The sequence below is a fragment of the Malaclemys terrapin genome, chromosome 6 (assembly GCF_027887155.1).
Source record: "Malaclemys terrapin pileata isolate rMalTer1 chromosome 6, rMalTer1.hap1, whole genome shotgun sequence".
NCBI lineage: Eukaryota > Metazoa > Chordata > Testudines > Emydidae > Malaclemys > Malaclemys terrapin.
In genome coordinates, this window is record NC_071510.1 from 92770544 (window position 1) to 92787451 (window position 16908).

The following is a 16908-nucleotide window of genomic DNA, read 5'->3' on the forward strand; positions in this document are numbered from 1 at the left end:
GTTGCGTTGCAATGCTTTCCTCTAGGATGACCCTACAGTTTTTGTTGTACTTCAGCTCTGCTTGGTTTATCAGGAAGTAATCTATCTGCACCCTCATGCTACTACCCTTATAGGTAATCAATGTTCTTCCTTCTTAGTGAAAATGTATGAATGACTACCAAATCATATGCTTGGCAGACTATAAGCTTGTTTCCCCTTCCTTATTTCTATGTCCATATCCATGGCTGCCATGGTACCTTTTGAAGCATTTATTGTCTCTCCTTACACAACCATTAAGTTCAGCTCCAGTTATGACTCTTTCATTCTTCCTCACTTTCAACAGTGTCTGTTCCCCTCCCCTGTAAACCTCTTTTTTCTTGTTCATCATATCCCACTTGGAGTACATATGCACAGAACATTTAGGGGGTCCATTTTCAAGAGCTAGCTTAACCAAAATTATCCTATCACTTATCCTCTCCACAACCACTACAAATTCCTACATCACTTTCTCTAAAATTACATCAACTCCATTTTTCTTGTTCCACATGCCATAGTATAATAGCTTCTAGCCTTTTCCAATATCTCTTGCCTTTGCTCCCTTCCATTTGATCTCTTGAATGCAAGCAGTCCGTACTTTCCTTTTCATCAATATCTGAGCTAGCTAGATACTTCTTCCAGTTAATGGCTCTATATTCCAAGATACCAATCTTATTTTCCAGACTCTCTTTTTTGACTGCATCTGTCCAGAATGATGCAGTAGCACTCACACAAGTGCTACACTTCACTTCTGGGGCAACATCCTAGTTCATAAAGGACTAATTGCACAAAAAAAGTCTCTTTTTTCCTTTGCCAAAGTTTTATGGACAGCTGCCAGCCTGACACCAACACTCCTCCTTTATTAACTGGTCTTGGGACTGGCTACGGTGTACTCCTTGTACATTGCCAACATTATTTGAAAATATGGATAACTTATCGCAGCCTAAATTTCAGAAGCGACTAGCAGGGCCTAATTTTTCAAGGTTTAGGCAGTCACAACTTTGTGAAAATCAGATCCATTTATGGTACCTCAAGTGGGGCACCTAGTCTTTGTTTTGTGCTGTTTAACTGATAAGAACAGATAGTAGATAATGTTTTATATTAATATTCTCCATCCAACTGAGAGGTGCTACCAACTGAATCAGTGTCTTTTATGCAGTTTACAGTAGTCTGAAATGAGAAATCAAACTAAAAATACAGGTCACCATGTTGCGGATAACTAAATTGTTTCCTATTAATGTTTAAGCCTTTCAAACTTTCATTTAAAAATCACTCATACAATTTTAGCAACTTTGTTTAGTTTATGTGTATTCTATTCCTCCCCCCAGAACGTTTCATTGTATAAAATGTTGTTCATTGATCTTTGATTCAGACCCTAAGGAGTCTTTCCATTAACTTCAATGTATTTTCTGATTAGTCCCCTTACAGAATAAGACAACTGAATTCATGTGAAACCATAAGAACAAAGCTCAAGTGGTTTATGAACTAATCCAAACCTAGAAAATTTTAAGAGCATAATTCAAAATGTGACTATTTCTATATTGTTAAATATCATGTATAGATCAGAGATTCAGTTCAATGCCCTGCAAACAATCTCAGTGGATTCAATTCCGGCACCCTCAGGACTAGTTCTCTTTGCGAACTCTTACAGCAGCATCACTGAAGGAACATATTTAATATTGTCAGTTATGAGTATGATATCACACATGTGACCTTTATAAAAACTGGTTTGCCTTGTATTTACCACTGGAGTCTATGTATTACATTACAATATTAGTTGTACCTTTAATGAATGAATCTAGTACAAAATAGAACCTTTGCAAGTAACAAAACCAATGACAAAGTAAAAAAAATGTTTATGAAAGAATTTTGAACTATACCAATTGGTTTTCCTCTTCACAAAGAGACACTGTTTACAAACATAAATGCTCTATAGAAACAATTAAAACATATCAATCCATTTTGATAACAGTGAACAGGTCATACAATCCTGGCCTTGAGCTATGCTATACAACTATTACAATCTCTCCAAGTTTTTTCCCTCCTACAAAGCCCTGTTTAAATTCTTAAATCAAACTAGATAGATCCCTCATGCAGGGGCAGCGAGTTATATGGGCCCGTGGTGCCCGGACTCCAGCAAATTCAGGGCCCAGCTGCACCAATATTCGGGGCCGGGTCTCTCCCAGAGCATCCCCCAGCCCTGCCTACTGCCCCTGCGCACCTCCCCCAAGCATCCCTGTCTGCCCTGGGCAGCGAGCGGCTACCCCCTGCAGCACTGCACTGTGCTCCCTCACTGGCCATTCCGGCTACAAGGAAGCAGGGCTGGGGGCAGGCTGAGGCAGCTGATGTGCCTGTGGAGGGAGGAGGTGCATGGCAGACCCCCCAGCAGGCGAGTCAATTCCAGGAGGGCAGAGGGGGGGTTTAGGGGCTGGACCTCCTGAGCAGCGCCATGCTGCTGCTGCCTGCGGGGAGAGGGGCTGGAGGAGTCCTCCTCTCTGGCCCCCAGCCCTGGGGCAGCCTGCCTGCTGCACCCAAACTCCTCATCCCCAGCCCAACCCCGCACCCCAACCCTCTGTCCCAGCCCAGAGCCCGCACCCAGCACCCAAACTCCCTCCCAGAGTCCGCACCCCCTCCTGCAACCTACCCCCCAGCCCAGAGCCTGCACCCAGCACCCAAAGTCTGTCCCAGAGCCTGCACCCAAACTTCTTCCCAGAGCCTTGGGGGAGGACGGTGGGACTTGGATGGAAACAAAGGGTAGGAATAAATGGTCAATTTTCACAATGGGAAGAGGCAAATATCAGGGTCCACCAAGGATATTTATTGGGACAAGAGCTTTCTTATTTACCATTTGAATTATTTTTGCCTGAACCACCTTCGTAATTAAAGGGAACAACTTAACGCATTCAGTGCTCATCTTTTAGGTGCTCAGGAAAAGAGCCCTTGCCTCAGTGTGCTTTATAAGATAAAAATTATACAGCTTTTAAGTTAATGAGAAAGGCTCCCCTTTAAACCTTGTAATGTGCATGAAATAGAGGTACTGATGTTTAACTTTTCCTTCAAAACACTATGTTAAAAAATCTTGTTTGTATAATTAAGGACCCCAAAGTCAGGAAACATCAAAGGTCAACTTGCATATACAAGTTTAACTTTGCCCTTGTGTGTGCAAAGTTTGAGTTTTAAGTCACACGTGTAATCATGTGTAATTTCTCAAACAATTCAATATATACACACAGGCATTTTCCTCAGCCTAGTAAGCTGCCTTTTATAAGAGTGCGACATAAATAGAGGCAGGGCACTGCAAAGTGCACAATCCATGCCTCATTCACAGCATATTCTTGTATATGACTTTCATGGATTCTATCTGACATGTGCACTGTAATAAATAGCACTACACCTGTATATTGAAGGTTGTAAACTTTTTGGATTACATTATATTCAAGAAACAGCATGTGATCATGTAATTAAAGACTACTACACAAGAGAAAAGAGTTACGCTTGTGCACATACCCTGACTTTGGCATTTCATAACTTTTGCGTACTTGCCAGTTAAACCTTAATATTCTTTTAATGAAGGTTTTTAATAGAATTAATAAGATTTCATGTGTTAGTATTCCTTTGAACAAACAAAACTTGTTTTAACAGAGGAAAGACAGCAGTTAGCTACAGCAAATAAAATCACCACAAACCGTGATCATTTACTTGAAAGAAGCAAAGAGGTGCTGCTGAACCTGCAATTTCAAGCACAAAAAAGTTCTCCCTGGAAATGCTGAAGAAAACTGTATACACCATTTAGAAGCACAAAAATTCTGGGGCATGTAGTGGCACAAGTCCCTTTTCAGGGTTATTAATTACTCCCAAATACACTTCTGAAAATAATTCTGTTCCTCTAAATGTACAATTTAAGTAATTACCCCTAACTGTATACTTAAAATGCACACTGAAAAATTAGTCATAATTGACATTACAATCTATTTTTCTACATATAGTTGGCTCAGAAAAAGGTTGCCTTAATATTTTTTCTAATTCCAGTGGTGATCTCTGGCACTGGCCCAGTTCAGAATTTGTCAGCATTTTGTGGGTAGATAATTCAACCATAAAAAGTCACTTCAGGAAGAAGATGCGTATCCCAACTTCTTAGCCTGGAAGCAAGTTGTTAAAAAAAAAGTGCTAATTTTTTTTTAATTATTATTATTATTTGTAAGTTCTAACAACCAGTAACCCATTTCAGCTGGTTTGTACTTTCAAAAGGGAAGGGATTACCTTCATTTTTATCTCTACCTTAATTTCACCTATTCAAACATGAATACCACCAAAGCCTCGAATCGAACAGTATACTAACAGTTTTTCAAATAAAGTGTTGCAATACCTCATATACTTTTACATCACTTTCCCAGGTTCTCTGAATACTTCAGAAACATTCACTAATTAAGCCTTGCCATCCTTGTCAAGTAGGTAAGAAACTCAGATCACTTCGCCCACCACCGAAGTTCTGCCTAACTCTGGTATGAAACATGGAAGCTATTGAACAGGACAAAGGAACATTGCACAACAGTTCAGCACAGGAAGTAACTAACAGTATGCAGGTCAAAACTGCTGGAAGAATTCAGGTAAGAAAAATGTAATCATTCTGCTAGTTAGAATTTAGCAAGTAAAATTTAGCAAGTACCAAAGGATCTTTACCCGAATGCAAATCATCAGGTTTTGTGTTTTAGCTTCCGTCTGAAAAACAGACAGTGCCCCAAATGCAAAGCTTGGACATGAGTTTAGTAATAACTAAGAAGCAAAAATGCCATCCAGTGAATCACCGTTACTTCCTGTAGCATCCAGATGTTTCCTAGAACACTCCTACCCAAGATCTGGCAGGATCCCACTATAACGCTGTATGTTTAAACATGCAATTAAACAGAAATACTGTGCCTCATGGCTATTTAAAGGGATACCATAGGCTTCAAAATCATATTTCTAATTGAAAATATTGTATCTTGTTACAATTAATACCTAAAATTACAATAAAGATAGAGAAAAAAGTATTTGCAATTTGTTTACTTTGTTTACAATATTTCATTTATAGCTAGTTTCACTGTATTATTCATAGTCACTTATATTTCCTGTCACACGCTCTAGCAAGACGTCAACTTATGCGCTACTTTGGTAGGAGTATACTTTTCCTCAGGTCCAACAAGAAGCATGTTTACCAGTTTCATTTTCAGCTTTGCTGCTGATGTAACTTCAGAGCCAGCAGTCAGATCACAAAGAAGGTGGGGTGGGCATGATTATGTTTTGTCACATTCCTCTCAGCCTGCTCAACACACACGTGAACAGGTCCACAGAGGTCACAACCACTTTTTTGGGGCTAGATGGAAGCAGACCTCAAATTTTGATGTAAAATGGTCACTGTACAGAAAAAATTGAGAACCACTGATTTAAAAAAATGGACACATTAAACAATTCCCATTGCTGCACCATTCAATTCACTTAACTTCACCGAGTCTATAAAGATACGGAATCTGCATTCAAAAGCTGCATCTGAAGCAGAGACATGTCTTCAGCACATTTTTAGAGATACCATGAAGAACAAAAAACATGAATATTCTATTCTACTCTCCTCCTACAGTGGAGACATGCCTATTGTGGAATATGCCCAGATATTGGTTAAATACGTCTGGCATGCTTGTGAAGTGAGACAGATTTGTGAAAATGTTTAGTTTGTTGTAAATGAATCTCTTCCAGGGAGCAGCATTACTTATCCCCATGGTTTAAAAGAAATAGTAAGTGTGTCTTAATGAGCTGAAGGAAACCGGACACTATCATTCTCTGATATTTTGCCTGAAAGAAACAGAAACTATACCTAAATTGTGTAACCTCAAAAGTCAGGGGCATGCACTGGTCTCTCTTGAAGTAAAAAAAACCTGTGTGGAACCCTATAGGTCTACTCGTGTTTTAAGGATTTGGTCCAGACATTTAATGAACAGCTGAACTATCGGCAAGTGAAAAGCTATGACTAATACTCATTATATTAAGATTTGATTCTTTAATAATACCTCTCCTTTACTCCCCCCCACATTTGTTTATTTCATTCACTTATTATGTTCTGTTGTAACCTACAATGCAAGCTCTTCAGAGCAAGGCCTATATATATTTTTAGTAAGTATTTGTAGTGTACCTAGTATAATGGGGCCCTGATTCCCAATTATGGTGCCAAAATAGTCTTCTGTGCCAACTGCCTCTTTTCAAAGACAGTCAAGGAATTTGAAGCATCCTCCAAACCTGAATCCGAGGGCTCCTTATCTTCTGCAAGACCCTTAAATAAAAGTCCCAGATCTAAAGGAGGTAGCAAAGAAGAAGAAATATCCTACAATGGTCCTACTGGCTGAGACAGCAAATGGCAGGCATTTTTAAATCTCATTCTCTTGTAACTTAAGAATATAAAAAAAAGTCATACTGGATCAGATCAACAGACCATCTAGCCCAGTATCCTATTTTTGACCCATGCTAGATGATTCAGAGGGAATGAACGGAACAGGACAATTTCAAGTGATTCATCCCCTCTTGTCCAGTCCCAGCTTTCGGCAGTTGGATGTTTACGGACACCAGGAGCATCCTGACTAATAACCTTTGATGGACCTATCCTCTATGAACTTATCTAATTCTCTTTTGAACCCAGTTATACTTTTGGCCTTCATAACATCCTATGATAATGCATTCCACAGGTTGACTCTGCATTGTGTGAAGAAGTTCTTTTGTTTGTTTTAAATCTGGTCCTTATTAATTTCACTGGGTGACCAATCATTCTTGTGTTACATGAAGAGGTGGTAACACTTCCTTATTCATCTTCTATCATCTATCATCTTCACCATTGATTCCACCGCAGTCCAGCCAGTTGAGCACATGCAATCCTGATACAGGGGAAGGAACATCTGGTAAGTATGCAGTTTATTTTGAAATTATGGGCATGGCACCCCCAAAGTGACAGGACATATCTTTTGGTTTGCTCATTTTTATTTGCACTAGAAGAGCTACTGGAACAATCAAGAAAAGTAGAGCTGCTATCTGCTTTTCATTCCCCTCTACTGTTGGCTAGTGGGGGCTTTGTGGAGCCGTTTGTTTATGTTCACAGGGATCTCCTGTAAATCCTCTGTAGACCTCTTGATGAAATTTTCATGGAGGTACTCTGAAATCCTGTGCCGAAAGTGTCTGGGTAGGAATTGTGACGTGCACTCTATGATTTTATGAAAGTATATGTGAATATAATGTAACTAAAATATGCTTCATGCAAAAGGTCTCTTGTAAGGTATCATTACAAAGATTATAATCTACTGAGTGTGGTCAATCTATTTGTATAAATGTATCACGCTTGTATCTGAAACTAGAAATATGAAATATAACTGAGGGCCTATTGTAATTATGTGAAGTGTGGGCCATTAATGGTGGTTTGGAATCTTGATGGCACCCATCAACCAGGACAATTGACTGTGGATGGCTCTGTTTGCAGGCAGGCCTTCCTGTGAGTCAGGCTGGGAGAAATGAAGGCTTGAGGTCTTACAGTGACATGTGATCATGTCACCTGAACTGGAACCCATCTTTAACCTGGTGTTTTTCCATTGAGAAGGAGGGGTGGGAACCCAGAGGGACAAAGAATTCCCACCTTATGCAAAAGTTATACAAGTGTGTGGAACAGAACAAATTGGGCTGCAATCATGAGAAATCCCCTACCTATCACCTGAGCTGGAACAAGGGCAGTACCAGGGGAAAGGATTGTGCCCAGAATAGGAAGGCATCCAGTCTGTGAAATAAACTTATTGAAACATCTCTGAGGGTGAGTTTTTATCTGTATTCAGTTTCATTACTGTACTAGGCTTAGACTTGCGTGTTTTATTTTATTTTGCTTGGTAATTCACTTTGTTCTGTTTGTTACTACTTGGAACCACTTAAATCCTACTTTCTGTATTTAATAACATCACTTTTTACTTATTAATTAACCCAGAGTATGTATTAATAGCTGGGGGGAGGCACAAACAGCTGTGCATCTCTCTCTGCGTTATAGAGGGCGAACAATTTATGAGTTTACCCTGTATAGGCTTTATCCAGAGTAAAACGGATTTATTTGGGGTTTGGGCATCTGAGTGCTAAAGACAGGAACACTTCTTAAGTTGCTTTCAGTTAAGTCTGCAGCTTTGGGGCACGTGGTTCAGACCCTGGGTCTGGGTTGGAGCAGGGTGCTGGAGTCCCAAGCCGGCAGGGAAAGCAGGGGCAGACGTAGTCTTGGCACATCAGTTGGCTGCCCCAAGGGGGTTTCTGTGATCCAACCAGTCACAGGAATGTCTTATTTCTTCTTCTGTGGTAAGACACTTTCTCATACCACTCGGCAAGTACGTCAGCAGGCACCACTGCAGTATACAGGCCAGCAGTATGTGGTCCCAGACAGCTGTGCTCTCTCTGCCTCTGTTACCCTGAGGAGTGAGATATCAGCTAAAATCACTATGCCTGTGGAAAACAGTACTGGGATTCAGTTCCATTGCCCTATACAACTTGAATCACGCAAGCAAGCTATTCCGTCCTCATGTCCCAAACCCCCAGAAGGCCATACTCACCACGACTCCCAAGCAAAGGGGAGAATGTAGTGCTTACAACTTTTGGGGAGCAAGGGCAGTGAGTTCAGCATTTTAAGATTCGATTTCCATTGTGAATGGTTCCTGTGTGTTGTATCCACAGCTGCTGCCATTGTGGCCTTCAGGGTCTACCCCTCCAAACTTGCAGAATGCCTGAGCCAGATAAGGAGGAGAAAGAAGAGGACTCGGGATAACATGTGTCAGGAGATCCTACAAGCCAGGGGTGCATCAGAAAAGGATCACCCTTGCAGACAGCATGGGCAAGGACAGAGAGGAGAAAGGCACAAGAAAAGGAGAGGGACATGCAGTAAGAGATGCTTGCACATCTCAGAGAGCAAATAGAGATGTTGCATACTCTGATGGACCTGCAGATTCAACATTCCTGTGCTCGCCTCCCATAGAGAACTCTATATTGGTACCACCCTATAACATTCAACCTGGCATCAGGGGTCAGTGCACTACCCTTACTACTCCACCTGGGAGGACATTAAAGAAAACAACAGCTTCATATACACTGACCTGTGAAAGACATGATTGGAGTATTTGTACCTGAAATGGAAATTACTGTTCTTTCCCTTTCAAAAGTTGTTCCCTTAATTTATTAAGTTTTATTAAACTTTAAGTGTTTTTATTTAATTCACTCGTTCATTTTACAGAATAAAATTATATTTTTTGAAATATAAGTCTTCTCTATGAGTTCACAACATATGCTGGCTGGTGATGAGCAAATTTGACAGCAATTTCCTGCACTGTGTCACAGAACCTAGAACATCACAATTCACAAACAATATTAATAGGTGCATTGACAATGTTACAGTCCTACATATACAGCAATCACTAGAAGAGTCACTCTGGACCACAAAAGAGAAAGGCCAGGTAGAGCACACTACAGCAACACAAACCATTTTGGCTCACTATTAAAATGGTCTTTCAAAGCCTTCCTGAACTGTATAGCTCCACGCAAAACTCTTTTTATAGCCCTGGTGTCTGGCTGTTCAAATTCGGCAGACAGCCACTCCACTTCCACTCTGTCAGAATTTTTTTCCCCTTTGCTTCACAGATATTATGCAGGACAGAGCAGGCAGCTATAACCATTGGGGTTTTTTTTCATTGAAGTCTAATCTTGTGAATAAACAATGCCAGCGACTCTTCAAATGACCAAAAGCACATTCAATTGTCATTCTGCATCTGTTCAGCCTGTAGTTGAATTGCCCCTTGGTGCTGTTGAGGTGACCAGTGTATGGTTTCATCAGCCAGGGGGAGGCTAGTCACCCAGCACCACTACTGGCATTTCAATATCCTCAATGGTAATCCTCCTGTCAGGTAATAAAGCCCCTCCTTACAGCTCTCTGAACAGTCCTATGTTCCTAAAGATACACAGGTCAAGCACCTGCCCGGACCAGTCCACATTAATGTCGGTAAGGCATGCCCGGCAATCCACCAGCACTTGCATTACCATAGACAAAGTAGCCCTTTATATTGATGTACTCTGTGGCAAGGTGGTCTGGTGCTAAAATAGAGCTGTGTGCCCCATCTATTTCCCTAATGCAGATCGGGAACCCCATTGCCACAAAACCACCCACTATGTCCTGCACCTGGCTCAGAGTCACAGTCCTGCATAGTAGGAGGTGATTAATTGCCCTGCACATTTGCCTCTGAAGTGGATTTCCTGATTCCAAAATGATTCCTGACTGACTGGTAACAATCCGGCCTTGCAAGTTTCCACATTGCAATTGACAATCACTTCTTCACGGTCAGTGCGGCTCTCATTTTGGTGTTGCTAACCTGGAGGGCTAGGGCAGATTCTGCACACAGATCCAGGAATGTGGCCTTCTGTAACCGAAAGTTCTGCAGCCACTACTCATCATCTCAAACCTTCATGACAATGCAATCCCACCAGTCAGTGCTTGTTTCTTGGGCCCAGAACTGGCACTCCACCACCTTCAGCTGCTCTACGAATGCCACCAATAATCTTGAATCTTTTCTTTCACTCTATCCTCCAAGGAATCATCTTGTTCCCCATGGCTCTTCTTACAGCTCTTCAAACACTGCAGGATCAGGCACCCTAGGTTTACAACGCTCATGACAATAGTGCAGACCTGTGCAGGCTCCACGCATCCATCAGAAATGGCAGACAGCAAGGAAGGACTCACGAGATTGTGTGATTTTGTAAATAAGGCATGCAATATTATGGTCTGCAGATGAAATTATGGGCAAGAGAACACTATATTATGGGAAGTTGACTGCATGTGCCCAGTCACCCCTGTGCAACTCATTTCAGCCCCATCAGGCATTGCAAGAACTTCCCAAAAGACCCTGCACTGGAAGGTGGCGAGTTACATAGTAGGATACCTACCCATGGAGCACTGCAGTCTACATCAGTAAAAGTGCTCCTGGTGAGGATGTGCACTGCCAATACAAGGACCCAACTGTGCATGCACACAAACAATTTAATAACTCCAGTGGCTGTATGCCAGCGTAACTTAGGTCTACATAATTTTGTAGTGTAGACGTGGCCTCATATCTCTTTCTTGTGTGATAACTAATTTGGTTCCCATCATTTTGTATATATAGGTGGGATTATGTTTTCCCATGTGCATTACTTAGCATTTATCAACATTAAATTTCATCTGCCATTTTGTTGCCTGGTCACCCAGTTTAGTGAGCTTCTTTTGAAATTCTTCACAGTCAGCTTTGGACTTAACTATCTTGATTAATTTTGTTTCACTGTTTACCCCTTATTCCAGATCATTTATGAATATGTTGAATAGCACTGGTCCCAATAAATATCCTTGGTGGATATCCTGATATTTGCCTCTTCCCATTGTGAAAATTGACCATTTATTCCTACCCTTTGTTTCCATCTTTTAACCAGTTACTGATCCATGACAGGAACTTACTTCTTATCTCAGGACTGCCTACTTTGCTTAAGAGCCTTTGGTGCGGACCTAGTCAAAGGGTATCTCAAAGTTCAAGAACACTACTTCACCCTTGTCCACATACTTGTTGACATCCTCAAAGAATTCTAATATATTGGTGAGGCATGATTTCTCTTTACAAAAGAAATGTTGACTTTTCCCTAACGTATCATGTTCATCCATGTGTCTGATAATTCTGTTCTTTACTAATAGTTTCAACCAATCTGCCTGGTAGTGAAGTTAAGCTTACCAGCCTGTAACTGCCAGGGTTGCCTCTGGAGACTTTTTCAAAGATCAGTGTTACATTAGCTACCCTCCAGTCATCTGATACAGAGGCTGATTTAAGGTTACATACCACAGTTGTTAGTTCTGCAATTTAATTTGAGTTCCTTCAGAACTCTTGGGTGACTGCCATATGGTCCTGGTGACTTATTACTGTTTAAATTGTTCTACAACTTCCTCTATTGACAACTCAATCTGGGACAGTTAGATTTGTCACCTAAAAAGAATGGCTCAGGTGTTAGAATCTCACCCACATCCTCTGCAGTGAAGAACAATGCAAATAATTCACTTAGCTTCTCTACCATGGTCCTGTCTTCCTTGAGAGCTCTTTTACCACTCTATCATCCAGGGGTCCCAATGATGTTTGGCAGGCTTCCTGCTTCTGCTGTACTTAAAGGTTTTGCTGTTAGTTTGTGTGTCTTTAGCTTATTGCTCTTTTAAGTCTTTCTTGGTCTATCTTATTACACTTTTATACTTGACTTGTGAGAGTTTATGCTCCTTTCTATTTTCCTCATTAGGATTTGATTTCCAGTTTTTAAAGGATGTCTTTTTGCCATTAACCAACTCTTTTACTCAGCTGTTCAGCTGTGATGGATTTTTATTTATTTTTTTGTTCTCTTACTGCTGTTTTTTATTTGGGGTTTAACTTTAGTTTGAGTCTCTGTGGTGTTTTTAAATAGTCTCCATGCAGTTTTCAGGCATTTCACCCTTGTGACATTTTAATTTCTCTTTAACTAGCTTCTTCATTTTTATGAAACGTCCCCTTTCTGAAGTTAAATGGTAATGTGGTGGGTTTCTTTGGTATTCCCCACCCATCCACCAATTTTAAATTTAAAATTACATTACATTATAGTCATTATTACTGAGCGATTTAGGACCAGATCCTATTTTCCACTTAGGACTAAATCTGGAATTGCCTCTTCCCCTGTAGGTTCCAGGACTAGCTGCTCCAAGCAGCAGTCATTTATGTTGTCAAAAATTCTCTCTGCATCCCTTTCTGAGGTGACATATACCCAGTCAATATGAAGATAGTTGAAATCCCACCTTACTTTTAGGTTATCTATTTTTGAAAACTCTCTAATCTTCCTGAACATTTCGCAATCACCGTCATCCTCCTGTCAGGTGGTCGGTAGTATATTCCTACTGCTATACTCTTATTGCTCAAGCATGGAATTTCTATCCATAGAGATTATATGGCAGTTTGATTCATTTAAGATTTTTACTTTGACTCTGCTTTCTTTCACACATAGTGCCACTCCCGCACCCAGCATGACCAACTCTGTCATTCCTATATATTTTATACTCTAGCATTACCGTGTACCATTGATTAGCCTCATTCCACCGAGTTTCCGTGATGCTTATTATATCAATATCCTCATTTAATGCCAGGCACTCTAGTTCACCCATCTTATTAGTTAGACTTTAGCATCTGTATATAATCACTTGTACATTTTATCAATATTCAGTTGCTTGCATTTATGTGTTATACTTACATGGATTCTTAAGTTTTGACTTTCCTCACTAGCTCATACCTGTTCTTTACCAACTTCTTTCCTAGAATATTTACTGAGTTTTATATTTACTAGCATATAGAGTTCCCCCTTTACTGTGATAGCAAATGGCAACAAAATCTGAGAAGAATTTTTTTTTTAAAGGGAAAAATATGTACAGAAAGAGTAAGGTAGTTGCTAATTTACAAAAAGATAAGAAAAAACTTTATTGCAAAATTAAAAATTAAGGGAAAAGGTCAGTTCAGAGGCCCGCAGGTCTGACATCCAACAGGATGAAAACCCTAAAGGAGGGGGTCATCTTCGGTCTTCAGTCTAGATGCAAAGTTGTACATGCATCACATGACACTGCACCTTGACACTAGCATGAGACAATTTTATTATTTTTGTATTCACTAAACTGTTTGCTGAACTATTTTTTGTTTCATGAAGCAAATTCTAAATAGCTTCATTCTGATCATTTAACATTACAAAATTAACATTAAAGATACAAATGATCTTAAAACTGAAAGACTATTGAGAGTTTTTTAGTCAAATCTTACACCTATATCTTGTCTTCTTTATCAAGTTAGAAATAAAAAAAAATATTAATAAAGAGGGATGGTCTTGCTTTAACCCAAGTGCATTTAACTAAAAATATAACCATATCAAGCCATACATTTGTTGTAATTATTATTCCCTGTTTTGATAACTAGTTCAACAAATCAACAGCTTTTATTTATGATAGTGTGTTAATAAAAACCACACAAACCAAGCCCACCTCAAGCAGCTTAGCAGGGACTTTTGAAATTTACCAAAAAAAAAGTATTAGAAAGGCTCTCTGGAACAATTATTATTTCTATTAGTTTTCATGATAATTAAGAAATACTTCCACTAGGAAATGGGTACACTTGATCTATTAAATAGGCCAAAACTACAAGTGAAATACCCTTAGCTCTTCATTGTAAAATCAAACAACCATTTCTTGTTAAACGGAGATGAAAAGCAGATAATTTTTTAACAAATGTCATATTAAAACTAGGACTTTTTAAAAGCCACAATACTGTTTCCATGCAATCTCTACCCTCTGCATTATTGGGTTATATTCTGAAACAAAAACATTAACACAGAGTAAATGTTGAGAGCACATATCCGACTCCGATAAAATAATAGCATTAGGTCTGATCTCAATTTCTAATGTTTGACTTTAATCCACAGTATCTGGATGAGTAGTAGGAGTGTTACTAAGCAAACAATGAAGATGGCCTATAGAAAGTGGGCTAGAGTGACTTGGGCTAAGCAAGTGGGCAAAAGGATTAAGACCTCCCTAACTCCTTATGCTCCTGGATGGGGGCCCTTTTGGTGCTTCCATTTGGATGTACACAAGTAAGTGCTGTGATCCTACTACCTGCACCCCCAGAGCTGGGAGTAGGTGCTTATTTTCACCTGCCATATATCAGCCAGCTCAGCTGAGCCAGTGTCGGGGGAGGGAGGAGAAGAGATAGTGGTAGTAATTTATACCAGCATGAACCAGCAGCAAATGGCAATCCTTGTGCAGCAAAGAAAGAATGCAGAGAGCAGCAACACACTGTCCCTTGTAACTCAGGGCAGAGTGCATATGCAATCACTAGCCCAAAGCAGTGTTTAATGCACAAATAAAGAAAGCAAAAAACTCTACTCTTTCAATTATAATTATGTTATGCATTATTTAAAACAGTGGTAGTTAAAAATACTCACACAAGTGTGTTTGAAGACTAATTAAAAATACTGTCAGTTTAAATACACTTATGACCACTGAGGTGTCAATATTAACTAGCATTTCCACAAACTAGAAAATCTTATTAAAACACTCAGAGTAGACAGAAGTAGCTATCATAATTCCATTTGTTTGGAAGACATATCACAGAAGTTTCTCTACAAATTTGGTACATACAAATAGGCAAATATTCATTTAACATTCTTTTTTATTGTTCAGTTGTAGACACTTTATATATCCTTACAACTTCAGGTGAAATTTGTATTTACATTGACATCAGCCTAAAGATAGACTCCCATATTGCAGCTTTTCCATAAAATTTAGCCAGAAACAGCAAAATATATATACAATATTAATTATATAATATTAATTAGTGTGTGTGTTTTAGTGTGTGTGTGTGTGTGTGTGTGTTTGTTTTAAATACTTTCAACAATCCCACATTAATAGGGAAGCACTGAACTCTTATTTCCAAGATGCAAAAGTTTTGCAGATTTGGGGGTGAAGGTGAGGAAAAGCCCTGCAAATTGTTAAATATCCTCCATACATCTACTGCTGGGGTAGGCAACCTATGGCACGCGTGCCAAAGTCAGCACACGAGCTGATTATCAGTGGCACTCACGCTGCCCGGGTCCTGGCCACCAGTCTGGGGGGCTCTGCATTTTAATTTAATTTTAAATGAAGCTTTTTAAACATTTAAAAACCTTATTTACTTTACATACAACAACAGTTTAGTTATATATTATAGACTTATAAAAAGAAACCTTCTAAAAACATTAAAATGTATTACTGGCACGCAAAACCTTAAATCAGAGTGACTAAATGAAGACTCGGCACACCACTTCCGAAAGGATGCCGACCCGTGATCTGCTGCCTCACATAAAAGCTTCACAAAATATTTTTATGATCCAGAAACCATCTTTCAAACATTTATGAAAAATATTGTTAGCTTTACAATGGACAGTTAAATTCTAGAGCAGGCGTTTTCCCCTTAGTTTCCTGTATATCCTCCTTTCACATAGACAATAACACGTAAATGTGTCTAAACTAGCTTGAAAACATGCATCCTTCAAATTGGCTCTCACAGCAGATATTTTTAACCTTAAAATTTGGCATCAGTTCTCAATGGAAAATATTTTAGAACAACATGGGATTGATGTAGCATAAAGTCTTAAAATACATTAGTCAATCCTGTTTGAGAATTGAAAGTGTGTTTACATATTTTAATAAACATGCTGTTGGTTCAAAAGAAAAAAATAAAAAACATGATACTTACCACTGTGTTACGTTTTTCCCCCTACTGCTTCTTCCCTGAGCTTTCAAAGCCAACATTCTGTGAAAGGAAAAGAGAAAAAAAGTTTACTCAATGTTCTGCATAATTAGATATAAATTGTTCTTTTATATGTATTATATCAGAGATTCTCAAACTGTGGTCCGCAGACCACCAGTGGTCCGCGAGTTCCATTCAGGTGGTCCGTGGATAGTTCCCTCTAAGGGGCGCACCTGGGCAGCTGCACACATAAGAACGGCCATACCAGGTGAGACCAAAGGTCCATCTAGCCCAGTATCCGGTCTACCGACAGTGGCCAATGCCAGGTGCCCCAGAGGGAGTGAACCTAACAGGCAATGATCAAGTGATCTCTCTCCTGCCATCCATCTCTATCCTCTGACAAACAGAGGCTAGGGACACCATTCCTTACCCATCCTGGCTAATAGCCATTAATGGACTTAACCACCATGAATTTATCCAGTTCTCTTTTAAACATTGTTATAGTCCTAGCCTTCACAACCTCCTCAGGTAAGGAGTTCCACAAGTTGACTGTGCGCTGCGTGAAGAAGAACTT

General features: G+C 39.7%; 1 protein-coding gene across 5 annotated transcripts in view; it reads right to left on the reverse strand.

Annotated features, from left to right (window-relative positions):
• Positions 1 to 16908, reverse strand: part of ERBIN (erbb2 interacting protein) — a 243832-nt gene that overhangs the window by 137040 nt on the left and 89884 nt on the right. For all 5 annotated transcript variants that reach the window (XM_054031406.1, XM_054031409.1, XM_054031405.1 and 2 more), the window contains exon 3: positions 16341 to 16397. The gene's annotated coding sequence lies outside the window, so the exon portion shown is untranslated. The remainder of the gene's footprint in view (positions 1 to 16340; positions 16398 to 16908) is intronic.